A 16,620-nucleotide genomic window follows, 5' to 3' on the forward strand; every position below is an offset into this window, starting at 1 on the left:
AGGGGCGGGACTAGGCCCTTGACGGACCAAGGAGATGCGGCCTAGTAAAGTGAGGGGTGTGGCCAAGGGAAAGATCCACTTCCCTGGAGGCCGGGGCTCGCGACCTGACCATCTTGGTGTTTCTTGTGACCTCTGAGTAGGGAAGGCGAGGGGGTGGGGGGTTACCTACCAGGCCTGGGTTCGCTGGGTGTCACGGGTGGGCTCTCAGGTCCGAAACGGCAGGGCCCCAGCAGCTGAACCAACGGATCTCGGGCAGGGGGTTTCAGTTACCGGTTTCTAGGCGCTCGCGAAATTGCGCAGGCGCACATGGCACCGACTAGTCCTCTCGTGTACACATTACTCATCACATCCTGGCACATGGTGTGTGCTCACCTCCTGCGCAGATGCATGCATGTCGTTCGTGTATAGAGACACAGGCTTGGTGCTTTTGCCCCATCTAGATAATAAGCTCCATGTAGTGGATAAATGAAGGAACTCTTTACATACAGTCCCAGTCTGAACATACTTGCGCACTAACGAAACATACATGGCCCATATTCATATTAATTTGGAGTCCAGTCTTGGGTTCCTTTTAAGAGTATCTGGGGCCTATAAAGTCTCATTCAGTAAAATAACGCTAATTAGACCTGGGGTGGGAACAGGCCACGACTGGCTGCCAGCTAACAGGGCAGATATTTTCAGTGTGATGGAAAGCCCGTTTCAAAACTGGATTGTGGTGATGATTGTAAGTTTACTGAAAGTCACTGTACACTTAGAACAGGTGAATTTTCCAATTATATATCAATACAGATGTTTAAAAATATTAGGCAAAGCTGGTCTTATTCCTTACAACTGAAGTTTTAATGCTGAGTTGTGGCCCTGACTACGTTTTTCCGTTTAAGGCTGCCCAAACAACAGACCAAGATGAAGTCTTCCTCTGATGACAGACCTGGAATTTTCAATTCCCCTATTCCCTCTGGGGAGCCCAGCATAGCATACAGCTCACCTATGCTATGCATTCCTTTCAAATACATGCCCACCTACTTTAAGTAGATTAGGTAGAAGCTTGAGTGTAATGTACTGAAAAAACTAGCAGACCTCAGGGGCCTCGAGTGTAAAAAATTAACACTAAGATTTTTGAACTTCCTTCGAGTGATTTGCTCTATTCAACAGGTAGAATCCTCTTTCAGTGTTTTCTGATTGTTCTTAGGATAAAGACCAAAATTTTAATCCTAACTGTGGCTTGTAAGGACTGCCATGACTTGCCCTGGCCCACTTCTGTAACATCATCAGCTCTACTTTTTCACTTCTTTGTATGTGTCAGGCTCTCTTCCACTCCAGGTCCTTTCCCCCTTTCTCCCTCTGCCTAGTATGTTCCCTCTAAACTGCTGGGCCAGCTCTAACTCATCCTTCAGCATCATAAGCCTTTAGTGAGTGGTTATCAGGGTTTAAGCCCCAGTTCTGTTGATTTCTAGGTATTGTATGACCTTAGGCAAGGTTTAAACTCTGTACATCAGTTTAATGTAGAAAATAACAAGGATAAGATGGCTGTAAAATAACTCAAGTAAGGACTATAGATTAGTACCTGGCTGTTATGGGCTCAGTTGTGTGCCCCCCAAAATTCATATGTTGAAGTCCACATCCCCAAGATGTCAGAATGTGATCATATTTAGAGATAGGGTCTTTGAAAAGATAATTAAGTTAAAATGAGGTCATTAGAGTGGGCCCTAATCCGACACGATGGGTGTCCTTATAAGAAGAGGAAATATGGACGTAGACAGGTACAGAGGAAAACTTTGTGAAAACACAGGGAGAAGATGGCTATAACTCAAGGAGAAAGGTCTCAGAAGAAACCAACCCTGCCTATACTTGATCTCAGACCTCTAGCCTCAAAAATGGTGAGAAAATAGGTTTCTGTTGTTTAAGCCACTCAGTTAGTGGTACTTTGTTACGGTAGCCCCAGCAATCAAATACACTGGTGTATGCTGAGTATTCGTTAAATGTCAGGTATTATTTCAAGGAAGCTTTCTTTGAACTAGGTCAGGACCCCTTTTGTAAATTCTTATAGCCCCCAGTGTTTGACTTTGTGGAATCGTTCATGGATTGTAATTACATATTTGTGGGTTGTTTTTTTTTTTCTAACTCTGTGGTTATTGCTCATGCGAGACTGTAAGATCTGTGAGAACAGGGACCACACCCATTTTACCCATTTCTATTCCCATCATTGGCACAGTCCCCTGCTCATCCACATAAAAACACGATGCATATTTGAAAGTTGTTAAAAGAGTAGATCTTAAAAGGTCTTATCACAAGGAAAAAATTTTTGTAACTATGGTGACAGATGTTAACTAGACGTATTGTGATTCACAGTATCTACAAATATTGAATCATTGTGTTGTATACCTGAAACTAATGTTATATGTCAATTATACCTCAATAAATAAAGCAAAAAGACCTACTGTCAAAAGGCCTCCACATTTTGGGACCAAATGAATGAGTCTTTAAATGAAAAGTCTTCAATATTCAATGTCATAATAGCTAACATATATTGAGCCCTAACTATATACTAAGTGCCTGGCCTGGATATCATCTGATTAAATCACAAGTGCCTATAGTAAGACACTTCTCATTACTATTTTATAAATGAAAAAAAGTGGATTAATATTGTACACTTAGTGGGGAAGCCAAGGCTTAAATCTGTTGAGACATCGGCTACCATGCTAGACCACCTTTTCATATTTCAATTAATCCATTTAAGGGGCGCCTGGGTGGCGCAGTCGGTTAAGCGTCCGACTTCAGCCAGGTCACCATCTCGCGGTCTGTGAGTTCGAGCCCCGCGTTGGGCTCTGGACTGATGGCTCAGAGCCTGGAGCCTGTTTCCGATTCTGTGTCTCCCTCTCTCTCTGCCCCTCGCCCTTTCATGCTCTCTCTCTGTCCCAAAAAATAAATAAACGTTGAAAAAAAATCAATTAATCCATTTAAACTGGTGTCAATATATACAGATAAAATTATAGATAAACTAAGAGGGTTTGGATTAGGTAACTAATATATAGTTACTCAGAATCTTCAAGAACAGCAGCTGGAAGTGGGAGTGAAATAAGGAATGAGAGGAAGGAGTTTTCCCATACCCAAATAAAAGAAAATGTGTATCACTGAATTCAGCAAATATTTCCTGAGGAACTACCGTGTGCTCAGCCCTACACACAATACAAAGGAAAGACCCAACCCTCGCCTGGTCAGGGCTTTCATTCTTGTATGAACACAAGTAACAATGATGTATTAACTGCATTAGGGTACAAAGTACTGGGGATAGGCTTGCCAGATTTAGCAACAAAATAAGATACCCAGCTGAATTTGAATTTCAGATAAACAATAAGATCACTAGAAACAGTCGTTTATCTGAAATTCAAATTTAACAGGGTGTCCTGCATTTCACGTGGCAAGCCAAGAAGTGACAGAATTCCAGTCTGAACATAAGCAGAGACAGAGGCAGGAGAGCTTCTACAAGGGTTCAGAGAATAAGTAGGTGATGTATTTAAAAGAAATAAGAATAGGAAATAAGGCCAGAAAAGTAGGTGAAGCCATGTTGAGAAGATCTTGAGAGCCATGGCAGGAGAGAAGGAGGAAGAGGAACCAGTAAAAGACCAGTTAGAAAGGCAGGTGGAGAACCAAAGGAGTAGAGTGCAGTGTTCTGGGAAGCAGTAGAGAAGACTTGCCAAGGAGAAAGGGACAACCTAACAGGTCTGGTCTTCAAATGCAAATGTCACATGCTCCAAGGAGGTTCAGTAGGAATAGGAACCATGAAGCTCACTGAATTCAGCAACTGAGCTTAATCAGATGAAAATTAAAATCAGATGAAAATTAAAATTAAAATTAAAAGGGTACCCTTTTTACCCATCAGGTTAACAAACTTCAAAAAGTTTGAAAAGAAGCAATGTTGGGGAGTGAGGGTGAGGGAAATAAGACATGATGGTGGGAAAAAAATTCTTAGCCTCTTTGAAGGCAATTTGACCAAATAATCAGTGTAATATACTAAAGGCCAGTGCTATGTGTATATTGCACACCAGGTGCTCTTCTAAGCAGTTTTATGTGTATTAACTCATTCAATTTTCACAGCAACCCTATGAGGAAGGTACTACGACAGATGGGGAAAACTGTTGCCCAGAGTGGCTAAGGGACTTGTCCACGTTCACCCAACTGGTAGTGGCAGAGCCAACACTTGGCTCCAGGCGGTGTTCTACTATACTACACTCCGTCAAAAGTCTAAAATATAGCTACTCTAACACAGAAATTCCCTAAGAATATGTTCTACCAGAATATTTGCACATGTGTGCAATGGCAACTGAACAAAGTTATTAATTACAGCATGGTTTGAAAAACAATCTGAATGTCTATTAGAAAGAGACTAATTAAATGCATACTGGGAGCACCTGGGTGGCTTAGTTGGTTGAACGTCCAACTCTTGATTCGGCTCAGGTCATGATCCCAGCCAGGGTGGTGGGATCGAGCCCTGTGTTGGGCTCTGCACTGAGAGTGGATCCTGCTTAAGATTCTCTCCCTCCCCCCCCGCCCCTCCCTCCTGCTCTCTATCTCTCTCTGTAAAATAAAAAGAATAAAAAAATAAACCATACTGGTACAACCTTACAGTGGAAAACTATGCAGCTCTTACAAAGAATGAAGTAGATCTATACATATGCGTATTTCTGAGATACACGGTTATCAACCAATCAATATCAGTCTCTGAGATACATGGTTAGGTGAAAACAAGATGTTGAGCAACGTGTGCTACTAAGGCAGTCAAAAAAATGAATATAGATGTATATGCACACACATCTATGCTTGTACATACAAAGATTACTTTGAACAGATGTGTGCTGAGGCGATCCAGAAAACAGTTGATTCTGTGGAAGAGAGTAGTCAGGGACAAGTGGGAGGGAAGGAGGCTTACTTTCACCTCATTCCCTTTGGGGCTATTTGAATTTTTCTCCTTGTGCATGCACTGCCTTTTCAAAACAAGCCAAGTTTTTTAGGTTTTAAAAAAGGGATCCTGGCAGCCAGTGGTCTTGTAGCTCTCCCCACTTTATAATGTGCACTCACGTGCATGATTTTTTTTGGATCCTCAGTCTTTGAGGAAAGCCTGATTTACTCCTTTCTGGAGAGTCGTTTTACAGACATGAAAAGCTCCAATCGGAGACATCCTTCTGGAATGGCCTCTCTGGACCAGCAGAGCTGCTGTAGTGGTGCTTTTGTTATCCTTAGTGAGAGGCAGAGGCCTGTGGGGTTAGCTGCCTCAGCACGCAGAGCTCCCCCCAGTAATTAAGCAACCCCAAACCTGACTGCAAGGCTTTTATAAGCAGCTTCTGCAATGTGGTTTGGGGAGAACAGAGTGACTAGCGGTTAATGGAGGCGGGTGGGGAGAAAGGACTGCTGACTATGGTCTTTGAAGAAATTTGGTGAGGAAAAGGAGAGAGACATGAGGGTGGAGAAAGGCAAACTCAGAGAGATTGTGTGACCAGTCAGTAATGGGATGAGCTGGGTCTTTGCCAATCACAGGTCTAGTCTTTTATCTTAGCTCTGCTGGAGGGAAAACCATGTGTCCTTAGGCAAGTTACTTTTTTTGTTTTTAATGTAAGTATTGCACAGTATTTGAATACAAGTCTTGATGTAAAAAAATTTCATGCAGTGTGAATAACACAAAAGCCCCATCAGCCCCACTCAGTTTCACGTTCCTTACCAAAGGAACCTACCATATCACATTGCTGTGGGTTTTTCTGAGATGTTTTTATATGCACAATTATGCCTAAGGTATAGTATATATGTAATATATATATTGTATATAATATATATTATATATATATATGGCACAACGTATACAATATCTACATATCAATACAAATCTCCAATATGTGTATTTGGAAACACAGTTTGGTTTACAGAAATGAGATCATTCTACGTATGTGCTTGTATATGTACATATGTACATGTAATTTTTTTTTGTTTAAAATATGTCTTGGGGCTATTTTCATGTCAGTACATATTGATGTACTTTATTTTTTTTATAGCTGCTGCATCATATTCCATAAAATGTATTTAGCATAGCTTATTTAACCACACTACTGTTAATGAATTGTAAGGCTTCTTACACATTTTTACCAACATGAACAATGCTGTGGTGAATATCCTTGTGCATGCTTTTATGTGCAAACATTCCTCGTGTTTTTCTATGTTAGATAGTTAGATACCGAGAAATTGGATTGCTGGGATGAAGGGTATGCACAATTAAAATTTTGATGGCTACTACCTAATTGTCCTCCAGAATGTGCATACCAACTTAGATTTCCACCAGCAATATACTGGAGCATTCTTTTCCCTATATATCAGCTCTGGACATTATCAACCTTAAATTTTTGCCAGTGTGACGAGTGAAAAATATCTCATTGTTGTTTTTTATTTTTCCTGTCCTCAATTACTAGCCAGCATCTTTTCATATGCTAATTGATAATTTGTTGTTCTCTTTCTTCTTCTGTAAATTGTTCACATCTGCAATGGATATTTCCATTATTTCACTGGCATCTGCCCCTTTCCCTCTACGATTGTATAGCAGAAATTCCATCTGGGTGGGACAGACCCTATTCCCAGCTCTAGTGAGTGCCATAATCTAATCAGCACAACCTTGCCTTCATTTCCCATGTGATTGAATCAAAAGCCCTGTGTATCCAAGCTCAGACCAATCAGGCAGGAACATGTATGTATTCCTCAAGTATAGTAGGCACAGTGCCTAGGGCCCACAGTCTTTTTAAAACTTAAGAAAATGTCTTGGGGCACCTGGGTGGCTCAGTCAGTTAAGCATCCCACTTAGGCTCATGTCATGATGTCACAGTTCATGGGTTCGAGCCCCTGACAGCTCAGTCTGGAGCCTGCTTCAGACTCTGTGTTTTCCTCTCTCTCTCTCTGCCCCTCCCCTGCTTGTGTTCTTTCTCTCTCTTAAAAATAAATAAACATTGGGGCGCCTGGGTGGCGCAGTCGGTTGAGCGTCCGACTTCAGCCAGGTCACGATCTCGCGGTCGGTGAGTTTGAGCCCCGCGTCGGGCTCTGGGCTGACGGCTCAGAGCCTGGAGCCTGTTTCCGATTCTGTGTCTCCCTCTCTCTCTGCCCCTCCCCCGTTCACGCTCTGTCTCTCTCTGTCCCAAAAATAAATAAACGTTGAAAAAAAAATTAAAAAAAAAACATTAAAAAAAAAAGACAAGAAAATGTCTTCATTTTTTTCCCTAGAATTAAAAGGAAAAAAATGAACTTTTAGGTTAAAGAAGAAGCTTCAGTATTTGTTATGGACTGAATTGTGTTCCCCCCAAATTCATATGTTGAAATCCTAGTCCCCAGTGTAATATAGTGTGCCTATATTTAGACATAGGGCCTTTACAGAGGTAATTAAGGCTAAATGAAGTCATAAGAGTGAGACCCTAATCCCACAGGACCGGTGTCCTTCTAAGGAGAAAAAGGGATACTCAAAAGTTCTCTCTCTCCACGTCCACACAGAAGAAAGGCCATGTGAGCACACAGCAAGAAGGTGGCCATCTGAAAGCCAGGAAGAGAGGTCTTACTAGACACTAAGTGATGGGCCCTGCAGTCGGGCCTTGGCATTCTCTTGGAACAGGCCTTTAGAGTAATGACAGGGAAAGAAGACTGCTCTGGGTTGTTAAGTGTGCTAATGTGAGGCTTGGCCCGGCTGTAGCCACTTTGCTATCACAAGGGAAGCTGACATACTGAAGAAGATAAAGGTCACAGAAAATGCAGTCAGAGCTCTGAGCCTTCATACCTAAAAAAATTAAGAAAAAAAATTTTCTTTACCAAGTAATACAAACATGCATTCCATTTGAAAAGTTAAATAGAGGGGCGCCTGGGTGGCGCAGTCGGTTAAGCGTCCGACTTCAGCCAGGTCACGATCTCGCGGTCCGTGAGTTCGAGCCCCGCGTCAGGCTCTGGGCTGATGGCTCGGAGCCTGGAGCCTGTTTCCGGTTCTGTGTCTCTCTCTCTCTCTGGCCCTCCCCCGTTCATGCTCTGTCTCTCTCTGTCCCAAAAATAAATAAAAACGTTGAAAAAAATTAAAAAAAAATAAAAGTTAAATAGAAAATTTATTTATTTATTTTTAATTTTTTTTAACGTTTATTTATTTTTGAGACAGAGAGAGAGCATGAACAGGGGAAGGGCAGAGGGAGAGGGAGACACAGAATCTGAAACAGGCTCCAGGCTCTGAGCTGTCAGCCCAGAGCCGGACGCGGGGCTCGAACTCACAGACCACGAGATCATGACCTGAGCCGAAGTCGGCCGCCCGGCCGCCCAACCGACCAAGTCACCCAGGCGCCCCTAGAAAATTTATTTTTAATAAAAGTAGTCCTTGGTGGCTCAAACACCTGACCCTTGATTTCAGCTCAGGTCATGATTTCACGGTCTTGAGATTGAGCCCCTATGTGGAGCTTTGTGCTGAGCATGGAGCCTGCTTGGGATTCTCTCTTCCCCCTCTCTCTCTGCCCCTCCCCTGCTTGCGCTCCCTCCTCCCTCTCTCTCAAAAAAAAAAAAAAAAACTTTTAAAAAAGCAGTCTTTTATCCCACCCCTTTCCATCCCCATCCCCCCCCCCCCCAGTGGCAACCTCCCTCATCTCTTCTGGATGCTTCCACAGTATTCATGTGTCTTTATAATTGCTGTTTTTGTTTTTACTCTAATTATAATAACAGGAACTGACACATGTAAAGTGCTTAATAAATGGTAGTTTTAATGTCAGAAATCATCAAAGCAACCCAATGAGGAAAACATTATTATTCTCTTGATGAGGAAACCTGAGCTCCAGAGAAGATGTTACTTTCATGAGATTTCACACCTTGTACGTGGCCGGAGTCAGGATTCAAATCCAGAGCCCAGGTCTTAACCACAGTGATTTATGTATCACCTGCAACCATAGTTTTGAAAACTGCCAGGTTGGAATGTGGCATAGTAGAACTTGCTAAGAATAAAGGAGGTAAGGCGTGGTGACGATGGGGACCCAGATTTAGCGGGAGGCCTTAGAATAGGGTTGCCTGATAAATTACCTGACACCTAGTTAAATTTGGATTTCAGATAAACCATGCATAGTTTTTAGTAATAAGTAGGTACCAACCAAAAAGTTATTGGTCGTTTATATGAAATTCATATTTAACTAGAGGTCCTGATTTTTTTATTTGGGAACTAAGGGCATGATTCCAACTGGGAGTTAAACCCCCAGCGTGGAGCTTGCAACTGGAGCATCTGGGAGGAACTGTGCTAAATCCAACCCCTGTCACTAGGCGGCAGTAGAGAGCCGAGCAGGACAGGGGGAGGGACTACAGGTGTGTGGAGAGCAGGTCTAGGGAAGGGCCTTGTGACTGCCAAGGATCTCAAATCAAACCACAAAAGAAGAAACAGGCAGGTCACAGAAAGAACAGCTTATGCATGACTAATAAACGTGAGAAGAGGCTGAATCCCATTCATAATTAAATGAGTAAACCTAATGAGATGTTTCCCACCTCTCAAATTGGCAAAAATAAAAATATCAAAAGGATTAGTAACACTCAGTGTTGTGAAAGTGTGAGGAAATACTATGTGAGTGGAGACTGATGCATCATCTTTGGATTAATATCAAAATCAAAAATGCATGCTGCCTTTAGCCAGTGATTTAGCTCTTTCTTAGGGATTTATCAAACAGCTTTGCTCATACGCAGACATTCATTGTTGTACTAGCCAAAACCTAGTACAGCCTAAATATCTACCCAATGGGGACTGATTAACACGTGGTAACATATCCAGGTAATGGGATACCATGCAGCCATTTAATGAATGGTGTAGATCTGTGGTATATACATCTGTTGGTGAGCAGCACACATACACTGATGAGGAAAGAATTCCAGGATATTCTGCCAAGTGAATAAAGCAAGAGGAACATCATCATACATAGTTTTTCCAGTTTGTGTGTAACGGAGAGGGGAGGGAGGAGACCGATTTATAAATTCATTGAACATTTTGTAAGGATATCCAAGAAACCATCCACAATGGTTCTCCCTGGGGAGGGAGGCAGGGGGTGAAGGATGGGAAGGAAACTTACTGTGCACTCTTCTCCTCCTCCTTCTTCTTCTTTACCACAGACAGGTATTACCTTAGAAATTTAAAATAAAAAAGAAGTTTGAAAAAACAGAGAATGTCAGTGTTAGACTAACAGAAAGAAGGAAAAGTATCCAAAAAAAATAAGACGGAGAAAGACATGGACTCAGCCTTGGGGTGCCTGTGTGGCTCAGTCGGTTGGGCGTCAGACTTCCGCTCAGGTCATGATCTCACGGTTCGTGATTTCGAGCCCCATGTCGGGCTCTGTGCTGACAGCTCAGAGCCTGGAGACTGCTTTGGGTTCTGGGTCTCCTCCTCTCTCTCTCTGTCCCTCCCATGCTCATGCTCTCTCTCTGTCTCTCAATAATAAATAAACGTTAAAAAAATTAAAAAAAAAAAAAGAAAAAGAAATGGACTCAGCCTCTGGGGTTGGAGTGAGTCATCAGGCAGTAGCAAGCTGGGCAGGTCTGTCCAGAACACCTAGAAAAAAACCTTTGGTTTCCAGGACGCCTGGCCTGGCCTCCCTTGGCGTAAGCTGGGAAGATGCTCACAGTTTCAGGACTCAAGAAGCTGCTGGGGGGTGGACTTGCCCACTGGCCCCTTCTTGGGCAGCTCAAGGACAAGATGACATTCATAAAAACTTTAGGTGAGTGAGGCCAGCACAGGGCAGGGCCTGAAACCTCTTTTCACCTGAGTACCTTTCTTCAACTAACACAGTCTTGGACCTCACTTACATTTTAAATTTCACGAAGAGTTCGTGGTCAGCTTAGCCACTGAGGCTAGAAGATGAACAGTAGCAAGAAAAGAAATGCAGGGGGGCCTGAGGTATGGGCAGTGCTAAGGGAGGGAAACAGGAAGAAGTTTAGTCCAGGAGACAGAGTTTAGAATGAGAACAGTGGGTCTCAAAGTGCATACTCCAGACAGGGCCCTAAACATTGAAAAACATAGACTCTACCTCCTACCACTTAAGTAATTGAGAAATAAAAAGGTATATGGGGCGCCTGGGTGGCTCAGTTAGCTAAGAATCTAACTTCAGCTCACGTCATCATCTCATGGTTCATGGGTTCGAGCCCCGTGTTGGGCTCTGTGCTGACAGCTCAGAGCCTAGAGCCTGCTTTGGATTCTGTGTCTCCCTCTCTCTGCCCCTCCTCTGGTCACACTTTCTCTCTCTCTCTCTCTCTCTCTCTCTCTCTCTCTCTCTCTCTCTTTCAGAAATGAATAAATGTTAAAAAAATTTTTTTTAAACAGGTATGGAAGTCCAGTAAAGTTCTGAATTTTCCCATTGTGATGACTCTGATCTTTTAAATACCAAACATAAAATTCTTTTCTAACGTTTCTGCTTCCCTTATTTGCTGACCTTGTGCTTTAGTCTCTCCACTGGATAACTCCTCGCTGTCTGCAGACTACTGGTATTAAAATCATCTGGCTTTTTGATGGCTACGTCCATGCTACTAAATGAGAAGCTCTAGAGGTGGGTCCAGGAAAGTGAATTTTCACCAGATGAAGAAATAAGAGCAATAATAAATATGGTCATAGCTGGTCTCCAAGGTGCCTCCATGACTTTCGCCTCCTGATATTCACACCCTTGTCTAGTTTCCTCCCACATTGTACCGGGGCCAGCATATGGCAAAAGGGAAGCCATGTCACTTCTGAGATTAGGTTATGAATGATTTAGGCTTCCATCTGGAGTGTCCACTTTCCTTCTCTTTCTTGGATCTGTCACTCTGGAGAACCCAATTTCTGTGTTGTGAGCAGCCCTGCGGAGAGGCCCAAATAGCAAGGATAAGAAGCCTCTGTCCTGCGATGAATGGATAAGGAAGATGTGAGACACACACACACACACACACACACACACACACACACACACACACACACTGGAGTATTACTCGGCACTCAAAAAGAATGAAATCTTGCCATTTGCAACTACGTGGATGGAACTAGAGGGTGTTATGCTGAGTGAAATTAGTCAGAGAAAGACAAGTATCATATGACTTCACTCGTGGAATTTAAGATGTAAAACAGATGAACATAAGGGAAAGGAAGCAAAAATAATATGAAAATAGGGAGGGGAACAAAACATAAGAGATTCTTAAATACAGAGAACAAACTGAGGGTTGCTGGAGGAGTTGTGGGGGGGGGGATGGGCTAAATGGGTGAGGGGCATTAAGGAGGGCACTTGTTGGGGTGAGCACTGGGTATGATATGTAGGGGATGAATCACTGGGATCTACTCCTGAAATCATTATTGCACTATATCTAACTTGGATGTAAATTTAAAAAACTAGAAAAAAAAAGGAGCCTCTGTCCCACCAAGAACTGAAACTTGCCAGCAACCAGGTGACAGGTTGGGAGTGTGTGATGAGTATGGAGATGACTATTGTCCCAGGCCACCAGCTGACATCTTGGCAAAAACCTCATGAGAGACTCTGAGCCAGATTTCTTTATCTCTGCTAAGCCACTTCTGGATTCCTGATCCTTAGAAACAGTGAGATAATCCAGGTCTATCTTTTTCAGCTGCTAAGTTTAGGGATAATTTGTTAAGCAGAAATAGATAACTAATACAAGTACCATTTGTTGAAAGCTTACTATGTATCATGTTCCTTCCAAGTGTTCAACAAACTTTATTCCACATGAATTTCTCAACACATTTGTGAGGTAGGAATTATCAGACCCATTTTACAGGGGAAGAAACTAAAGTTTGACACAAGGGCTGACATACCACAATTGTGTATATAAAGCTCAAAAGAGAATATCCAAAATGTTAAGGCGAAATATCACAAACTAGTACTCTAACTTATAAAATATATCTATATCTATATCTATATCTATATCTATATCTATCTATATATTTACCAGAACCGTGCTTGGGTGCAATAATTATCAGAAAAAAATTTATATTTCTTGCAAAAAATGCACTCCCAAATGTCCTCAGAGGAGCTGAATTAGTTGACCATAAAGCATAATGTTTTCCATTTAGATTTTGGAGCATTCCTGCCAAATGCCGCGTTTTAAAATTTAGGCACAACGAACACTAAGGCAGCCTTTCTGACAATTAATTGCCATTAAAGCAGTTTCCCTCTTTTGTGAGTTTGTTTACTTATTTGGGTCAATAAAATCACGCCATCAGCACGAATGACCGAAAGGAAAAAAAAAAAAAAAAGGCCAAGAGAATTTAAATGACTTACATGGATTCTCACAGTGGTTAGTTGACTTGCTAAGCCCGGAATGGAGCCTGGGCCTTTAGACACCTGCACTGGGGCCAATGACTATAGCTTGAGGTTTTCTCTCTTTACTTGGTGAGCTCCTATCCGGTTCCATGCATTCCAGTCATATACACAAGGTGGGGCTGGGCTGCAGGTCCTGAAGGCGCCTTGGATGTCAGTGTAGACTTTACCAGCTGCATGACATGACCTTTGGGAGGAGAGAGGGAAACTGTGGCTTAAGGGGCTGAATGTTACGGACCCCTCCCACCAGCTCCTCCGCCTGTGCTCATTTCTGCTGCGCTGGGAAGCAGCGGTAGAACAAGCAGGGAGTGTGAGAACCATCTACACCTGACATCAAATCCTGGCTCTCCCAGTTTTTGCCGTGTGATCTTAGACTAGCAACGTGGCCTTTCTCTACCCGAGCTCCTTATTTTCACTAATTAATTAATGCATTCATGCAATGACACGTTTAGTTAAAAATACTTATTGAGAACTTACTAGGCATAGAATTACGTAGTGGACAAAACAAAGTCCCTTATCTTCAAGAGCTTTCATTTCAGCAGATGTGGAGGGAAGTTGGGGAGGCAGACAACAGGAAAACTCATAAATTATGTCGTGTGGGGATGGTTGTAGGTGTCATTAAAGACAATAAAAAGAGGGTAACATGATAGAGTGACTGGGGTGCTGCTTATCTGTAAAAGGAGATGGTAATTCCTACTTTACAGAGTTGATCTAAAGATTACATAAGATGTAACATACGAAGCGCTCGGTGTTGTGCCTGAGACAGAGTACTATAATGGTAACAATTATTGAGTCCTTGTTATGTAATAGACACCATTCCAAGTAGCACAGCTATATTAACTCATGTAATCACCTGGTTTTAGGGATGAGCTAAGGCACAGTTATGTTGCATTACTTTCCTAAGGTCAGATAGTAAACAGAAGTAGAGTTGGAACACGAACCCTAACATTCCGACCTCAGAGCCTATGTTTTCAATGGATTTGCTAGACGTCAGTGGTTCTCTCTGCCTTCTATAACTTGATTTATGGAAGATGGAGGGACCCAGAGTGGGGCATATTCAATTTTGTTGGAGGTGGGGGGCTGGAGGCCAGGTGGGACCTAGGGCAGCTTGTGGAGCAAATGCAAGGGCATCTGGAGAGTGAGTAACCATGTGACCTGGTGATGCAACTAGATGACAAAGAAGTTGACAGCTGAGGATAATGAAGTCATGAGATACTGGGACGAAGACAGTGCTTAATTAGCTCAGGCTGCTGTCACACAATACCATAGGCTAGGTCACGCAAACAATAGATGTTTTGTTTCTCGCAGTTCTGGAGGCTGAAGTCTGAGGTTAGGGTGCCAACACAGTTGGGTTCTGCTGAGTACTCTCTTCCTGGCTTGCAGACTGTTGTCTTCTAGCTGTCTCTTCAACATGGCAGAGAGAGAGGACAACCTCTCTGGCGTCTCTTATGAGGGCACTAATCCCACCATGATAGCCTTACCCTCATGACCTCACCCAACCCTAATTACCTCCCAAAGGCCCCATCTCCAAATACCATCATATTGGGGGTTAGGGCTTCATTAGAAAAACTTGGAGAGGCATACAATTCCGCCCATGGCAGAGGGGATGGACAGGACCTATGGAACTTATTGCCAGAATCTAGATCCACAAAGCTTTCACGGGCAGGAATCTAACAGAGATTAAACATAATAGGAAAAAGGCCAAGCCCTGGATTTGAGGGGAAAAGTTGCAAAGTCAAAGACTGGAAGAAAATATTTTGGATTTAATTAACAACAAGTTCAGCCCAAGCAGGTAGGGCAATGTGGCCACCAAAAGAGCTGACCTTTCTCCTCTGGCCAGATGCAGACATTCTTGGGACATTATATTTGGGCACTCCTACAACACAGTCCTAAGATGTTTTAGGAAGAGCTGTAGTATGGGGTCTCCCTACCCATAGCACCTCAAAACAAATCCTTCTATCTGCAAACCTCTTCCCCAGGTATTTTCAAACAGACTGTCATCTTATTATTTGTCGACTTTCTGAAGTGTGGACGTATTAATTTTTAACTATGTGTTACATGATGTGCCACTATATACTAGGTCTTTGTATGATAATAGACAGCAGGACTTAAAATTTAAGAAAAATACCTGAAATTTTAATTTGAGAAAATTACAGTTAAGAACAAGCCCAGGATTATTTTATTTTAGTGGTACGAAACCACTTTCAGGCCAGTTCACAGAACATTTAGGAATCCCTGGAGTCCTGCAGGGACACTGTTTGAGAACCATTACTTTACAATCGTCTCTATTCTTTTTTTTTTTAATGTTTATTTATTTTTGAGAGAGAGAGAGAGACAGAGACAGAGCAGGAGTTGGGGAAGGGCACAGAGAGAGAGGGAGACATAGAATCCGAAGCAGGCTCCAGGCTCTGAGCTGTTGGCACAGAGCTCGCACTCATGAACTGTGAGATCATGACCTGAGCAGAAGTTGGACGCTTGACTGACTGAGCCACCCGGGTGCCCCTAGTCATCTCCATTCTTGTCAACAACGTCACCGCCTCATTAACTGTGGAGTTTTTCCCTCTGGCCACAATATCCAGTCCTTCCCCTTCTCTCTCTTCATCATTTCCCCCTGACCTTCATCATTTCTAATTCTCCTCCCTCCATGGGACCCCGACGGGCTATATGGCATGTATACTCAAACATTCATTCATTCATTTATCCAGCAAGTATTTTTGAGAACCTACTATGTGCCAGGCTCTATGTTAAAAACTGATGGTACAACGATGGCCAGAACCAGGCATGGTCTCAAGTCTTATGGGACTTCTAGTCTAGTCGGGGAGAAGATCAGCAGGTCCAATTAATTACACTCATGATTTTAAATTGAGATGACATCTACGAAAGGACAAATTGAGGGGCGCCTGGGTGGCTCAGTGGGTTGAGCGTCTGACTTCAGCTCAGGTCATGATCTCAGCGCGGAGCCCCTGTTTCAGATCATCTGTTCCTCTCTCTCTCTCTCTCTGCCCTTCTCCTGCTCACACACACTCTCTTTCTCTCAAACATAAATTAACTTTAAAAACGACAACAACAACAAACCATCTCTCCATAAGTGAGTGGATAAACAAATGGTAGCACGGCCATAAATGGAATATTATCACAAACAAACAAACAAAGAACAAATTGATACAGGCGTGAAAAGGGCAAATACCAAAGGCTACTAATAAACAAGTTCGGTCACCTTTATTCGTAAAGTTACAGAATCATAAGGTAGAGAAGTCATAGGGAGATAATTATCACAAGTTGGGGGGTGAATTCAAAGTCTTAGGATAAA

The sequence above is a fragment of the Lynx canadensis genome, chromosome D1 (assembly GCF_007474595.2).
Source record: "Lynx canadensis isolate LIC74 chromosome D1, mLynCan4.pri.v2, whole genome shotgun sequence".
NCBI classification, from domain to species: domain Eukaryota; kingdom Metazoa; phylum Chordata; class Mammalia; order Carnivora; family Felidae; genus Lynx; species Lynx canadensis.